This window comes from Pan troglodytes, chromosome 1 (genome assembly GCF_028858775.2).
Source record: "Pan troglodytes isolate AG18354 chromosome 1, NHGRI_mPanTro3-v2.0_pri, whole genome shotgun sequence".
Lineage (NCBI taxonomy): Eukaryota > Metazoa > Chordata > Mammalia > Primates > Hominidae > Pan > Pan troglodytes.
The window spans coordinates 139,217,410-139,223,409 of NC_072398.2; the positions used below are offsets into that span (position 1 = coordinate 139,217,410).

A 6,000-nucleotide genomic window follows, 5' to 3' on the forward strand; every position below is an offset into this window, starting at 1 on the left:
TAGGAGAAAAAAATGGTAAGTAAAAAAAAAAGTGTCATGAGCAGATGAAATCTAATGTCAAGAATTCAATGTTACATAGTAACCACTCATTACAACTGTTCAAAAACAATGTATCATAAATGATAATGAAAAGTTCAATTCACTTTGTTGAAGACAATCACACAATAGTGTAGCATCCCCTTGTTACATCAGTCTATGGTTGAATGAATAAATTGCCTGAAAACCACGTCTCTTGCCCACTCAATAACTCTCAAAATAACCTTGGGAACTCTGAAAAGAATCTTTTTCTTGCTGTCACCCAGGCTGGAATGCAGTGGCATGAACTTGGCTCACTGGAAACTCTGCCTCCCAGGTTCAAGCGATTCTCCTGCCTCAGCCTCCCAAGAAGCTGGGATTACAGGCACCCGCCATCATACCTGGCTAATTTTTGTATTTTTAGTAGAGACGGGGTTTCACCATATTGGCCAGGCTGGTCTTGAACTCCTGGGCTCAAGCAATCCTCCTGCCTCAGCCTCCCAAAGAGCTGGGATTACAGGCGTGAGCCACAACACTCAGCTGACAAATTTTTGAATTCCCTCAGTGATTACTAACTGTAATCAGTTATTAAATTGTGTTGCCCTAAGTGCATACTTCAATCTCAGGAAACAGCACAGCATAGAACTAAAGAGCTTGGATTCTGGAGGTCAAAAGTAACCTGGCCCTTGATGAGCTTATACACTAATTCCAAATCCTACACCATCAAATGAGCAGTCTCCAATCCAAGGGAGAAAATAGTTTCTGCAAACTTAGATCAGGCTTCAATTTGGGCCAGAGGTAATTCATAGAAATGATTTACAATGTTGGGGTGGAGGGAGGGGGGAGGGATAGCATTAGGAGAAATATCTAATGTAAATGATGAGTTAATGGGTGCAGCACACCAACACGGCACATGTATACATATGTAACAAACCTGCACGTTGTGCACATGTACCCTAGAACTTAAAGTATAATAATAAAGAAAAAAAGAAATGAATTACAATATTCCTTACAATGACTCAATCTTCTCATTTGCTTCTCCCTTCAGTCTAAGGATGAGGCACTTTTTCTATCTAGAACTCTTTTCCCAGGGACTCTAGATAACACTCCCCCATCACCCCTGGAAGGCCCTTGGTCCCTCTTTTTTTTTTTTTTTTTTGGAGATGGGTCTCACTACGTTACCCAGGCTGGTCTTGAACTCCTGGGCTCAAGCACTCCTCCGCCTGCCTCAAGCTCCCCAAGTGCTAGGATCACAGGCATGAACCATTGTGCTGGTTTATCTTTTCTGTATCTTCAACAGATGGCCTGGTCCATCTTTTCTGTATCTTCGACATTTATCTACTAGCTTCCCTCCATATAAACTTTGTCAAGTCTCCTTTAAAATTCTTCCCTTAATCCTATCATTTTCTTATGGCCTCAATCTTTTCTTCCATACCTCATCCCAGAGCATTTTCCACCTTTCTTCTCTTACTGAAGCGGACTCATAGCATTCAGCCGAAGAGCCCCTTTCTGGCCAGTGCACCTGCCAGACTGCAGAGGAAGCCAGAGAGCTTCAATTAAGCCCTTCAGCATGATCCTGTGGCCTCTCTCTCCACCCACTGTCTTTACAGCCTACTTCACACTTGGCTTTTCCCCCAACATTCCTCTAAAACTCCCCTTACACTAAGATTAACACTTACCATGCTAAATTGTTAAATCTAATGAATTATTTTTGACTCTTAACTTGACCTCCCAGGAACATCTGCACTGAACTATTATGACTCTTAAAATGCTCTTCTGGTTTCCAGGATACCATTTTCCAAATTCTATTTGTTCATTTATTGAATATGTACTAACATAAAGCACCTACAAATGGTGCCAAAGCATTGAGCTAGAATTTGGGGATACAGTCTCTTTGCAGAGTTTTTTGTATTTTTTATAGAGATAGGGTCTCACTATATTGCCCAGGCTGGTCTCAAACTCCTGAACTCAGGCGATCCTCTGACCTTGGCCTCCCAAAGTGCTGAGATTACAGGCATGAGCCACTGCGCCTGGCTAATATTTTTTTGTATTTTTAGTAGAGATGGGGTTTCGCCATGTTGGCCAGGCTTGTCTTGAACTCCTGGCTGCCCAACTCAACTTGCCAAAGTGCTGGGATTACAGGCCTGAGCCACCTCGCCTTCCCCACTTCGGAGTTTCGCTCTGTCGCCCAGGCTGGAGTGCAGTGGTGTGATCTCGGCTCACTGCAACCTCCGCCCCTCCAGGTTTAAGCAATTCTCCGCTTCATCCTCTGGAGTAGCTGGGATTACAGGCGCGTGCCACCACGCCCAGCTAATTTTTTTTGTATTTTTAGTAGAGACGGGGTTTCACCATGTTGGCCAGGCTGGTCTTCAACTCCTGACCTCCCAAAGTGCTGGGATTACAGGCGTGAGCCACCGCGCCCAGCCTTTTTTTTCTTTTTTTTTAATTCCATCTATACACACCCCCCCGCCGCCCTGCCGCCCCGCCTTATGCCAATCTCAGCCACTTCAAAGTATCAAATACATGGGCACAAATGACTGCTGAATATAATTTAAATATTCGAGATACTTACTGTTTTCCTATTCTCCATCCAATAAACCACTGCTTTTATTCAATCACTAGTCACCACATAAATTATGCAATGGTGTTGCTTAAGATCATACAGTTCAACTCACTGTCCTTCATGCTATACAAACCCCTTTATAATCTGCCCCCTTACTAGACTCATCTCTTGCTACTTCACCAATTCCCAACACGGTCAGCGACAGTGAGGCAGGGTATCTGTAGTACTAGCTAGCCAGTAGGCTTAGGCAGAAGAATCGCTTGAGGTCAGTTCAGGCTGTAGTTGGCCATGACAGTGCCTGTCAATAGCCCCTGTACTCCAACCTGGGCAACACAGCAGGACCATCTTTTTTTTTTTTTTTTTTTGAGACGGAGTCTCACTGTCATCCAGGCTAGAGTGCAGTGGCCCGATCTCAGCTCACTGCCACATCCACTTCCTCCTGGGTTCAAGCAATTCTCCTGCCTCAGCCTCCCAACTAGCTAGGACTACAGGCACCCACCACCATGCCCGGCTAATTTTTGTATTTTTAGTAGAGATGGGGTTTCGCCATGTCGGCCAGGCTGGTCTCAAACTCCTGACCTCAGGTGATCCACCCGCCTCGGCCTCCTAAGTGCTGGGATTACAGGCGTGAGCGACTCAGGCGATCCTCTGAGATCGCCCAGCCATAGCAGCTATCTGTATTTAAAAAAAAAAAAAAAAAAAAAGCAATTAATCCACTGTCACATCCTACTCGGTGTACATACATCCATGTCTTTGAGAAACTTCTCTTTACCTGAACTTCCCTCCTCACTTTTTAGTCTAACTTCTATTTGTCCCTCAAGATCAAGATGAGTTATCACTTCTGCCCAAGAGCCTCTCTCATTCCCTCCCATCCACCCAGGCCTTTCCCTTGAGTCCCAAAGTCCCTGTACATACCTCTTTCTTTTTTGGGGGGAGCGGGGAGACGGAGTCTCACTCTGTCGCCCAGGCTGGAGTGCACTGGCGTGATCTCGGCGCACTGCAACTTCCGCCTCCTGGGTTCAAGCGATTCTCCTGCCTCAGCCTCCCGAGTAGCTGGGACTACAGGCGCCTGCCATCACACCCAGCTAATTTTTGTATTTTTAGTAGAGATGGGGATTTCATTATGTTGGCCAGGCTGGTCTTGAACTCCTGACCTCAGGTGATCCACTTGCCTCGGCCTCCCAAAGTGCTGAGATTACAGGGGCGAGCCACTGCACCCGGCCTCCTCTATCTTAATTCTTAATACAGGCCAGCGCGCCTTGAAGTAAAGCCCACCACAATCCTGCAGTACCCAAAAGAGGGTTCAGCACGTTCCAGGGGCTTAATAAAGTTAATTGAATAAATAAATGAAGCAAGAACCCGAACTTCCCCGTCCCAAATGACCACTTGCAGAATAAACACAAAATGCCAGCTAAAGCTAAACGCTCCGTACTTTCTCCTGCATTTCCAAAATTACAGTACAGGCAGCAGCGATCCACACCAGTCCAAGACCTAAGAGGAACTACAAAGACCATGAGTATTTTTCAAAATGGGAGGAGGCAGTTGGACAACTGGACCTCCCACTCCCTCGCCCCAACCTCCTCCTTCCCAGCCCTCCCTTGAAGAAAAACCAGACATTTATGGGAAAAGAGGGAGAGAGAGAAAAAGATCCCTTGGGGGCAACGAGCCTGAAGTTGGTAAGGCCAAAGGGAAGCGACTGGCAACTCACCTGGGCTGCAGGCACGAAGCGGGGTGGCCTTCTCAACTGCCCGGACTGTCGCACGATGTTGATGGGGTCGGGGAGGGGAGAGGGGGGAAAAAACGGTTGTTCCCACCCAAGGCCGCACCTCGGGGCCGGCCTAAGGCAGCACCCCCTGTGGAGGGTACATTACCTGTATGTTACCTGTATATTACAAAACGGACCTTATGTGATTGCCCCTTTCAGGCTGCACAAAATGAAGCGGTGCAGGGCAACAGTTCTCCGCGGTTCCTCGCCGCCAGTTTTTGTTGTAATGGCGGTCGCGCGACAGGCGCTTTTATAGAAGACCCCCCGCGGGCGGCCTGCCCATTGGTCTGAACCTGTCACGTGACCACACCCAGCCCCGGGCGGTGCAAAAAAGGTGTAGGAGTCTGAGCCGGGCAGCTCAGGCCTGTTAGGGCAGGCAGAGTGGGTTCGGGTGATTGCCGTGTAGAGAGTCGGGGGTTAGGAGTAGGAGTGCTACACTCAAGGCGTTTGCTGTTAACACGACGTTTTCACTAATCAGTTAGCCTAGTAGAGGTTCTTGAGTTTTGGCTTCTGATGTTTTCGTGGTTTTCACGCTTTTTCCCCCAGCCTTCTCCACAGTTCCTGTCTCTTGCACGTAGTGAGTGCTTGATCAATATTAGGTAGCAGCTGAGGCTAGAGACATGCTCTCTTTGGGTTTAAAGTGGCAATTTAAGAGCTGTTTCGCAACAGCTGCGTACTGATGAGTGCGTGATTTAGGATTTTGAGTCTTCGCAACTACCTCTTGATGGTTTGCAGATACTTTAGAGGTGCTAACATGTATCAGAAGAATATATTTAGTACAGTAGTTTCCCTTAGGATCAAATAGCAAACAACGCTTCTGAATTCCTAATACTCATTCGCAGTGGGTGAATGGGAAGGGGAGGGCAAAAACAGCTGACAAGCTGCTCGCAAATCCGGCCAAAAACCCATCGATCTCCAGTTTCCTGAAGCGGAAGTCTGGGGGCCATTAACAGCTTGACACGTCTTAATTCAATCACTTTGATGTGGCAGGAAAGAACCAAGTGTTCACAAGAAAGCAACGCACTTGATCTACTTACTAGACGTCACATAAATACCTGGATTGGCAAGCACTTTTTGTTTAGATTTAATTTTCGTGTTCTTGTTTTTGCTGTTTAAAATAGTATTAATGGTGTGGCTGCAGGCGCCTGCAATGCTCGTTACTGGGGAGGTTAAAGCGGAAGGCTCACTTAATCCCAAGGTTTCAAGGCCAGCCAGAGCAACAACGTGAAACTCTAATAGATTAGAGATTAGATATAGAGATTATCTTAATGTTCAGGAAAAGAGTAGATGGGTACAGACTTAGGGTGTGACTCTCACATCATGAAAAATCTAAAGGAAGTCAAGGGAAATGAAAGAGAGGAATGACTCAGTACAAATTTTGCCCCAACTATCAACTTTTTGACCCTCCTCTTGAGAATTAGTGGCAGGGAGACATGTACACTCTAGGTAAAGAAGACTGAGTGATTTTTTTGAGATTGAGTCTTGCTCTGTGGCCCAGACTGGAATGAAGCAATGCAATCATAACTCAAGGTAGTCTCGAACTCCTGAGCTCAAGCATCCTCCTACCTCAGCCTCTCCAGGTACTGTAGGTGCAGACCACCACATTGCCTTCTGAACGATCTTTCAAAAAGCTTAATCTCAGGCTGGGCTCGGTGGT

The 6,000-nt window shown here is 46.5% G+C and overlaps 1 protein-coding gene across 25 annotated transcripts in view; it reads right to left on the reverse strand.

The window, feature by feature from the left end:
* Nucleotides 1–4,632, reverse strand: part of BRDT (bromodomain testis associated) — a 64,924-nt gene extending 60,292 nt beyond the window's left edge. For 2 of the 25 annotated variants that reach the window (XR_010152352.1, XM_063796563.1), the window contains exons 1-3: nt 4,481–4,632; nt 4,287–4,331; nt 3,494–4,079 (exon numbers count right to left, since the gene is read on the reverse strand). The gene's annotated coding sequence lies outside the window, so the exon portion shown is untranslated. 25 annotated transcript variants of the gene reach the window in all.
* Between the last annotated feature and the right edge of the window lie 1,368 nt (nt 4,633–6,000).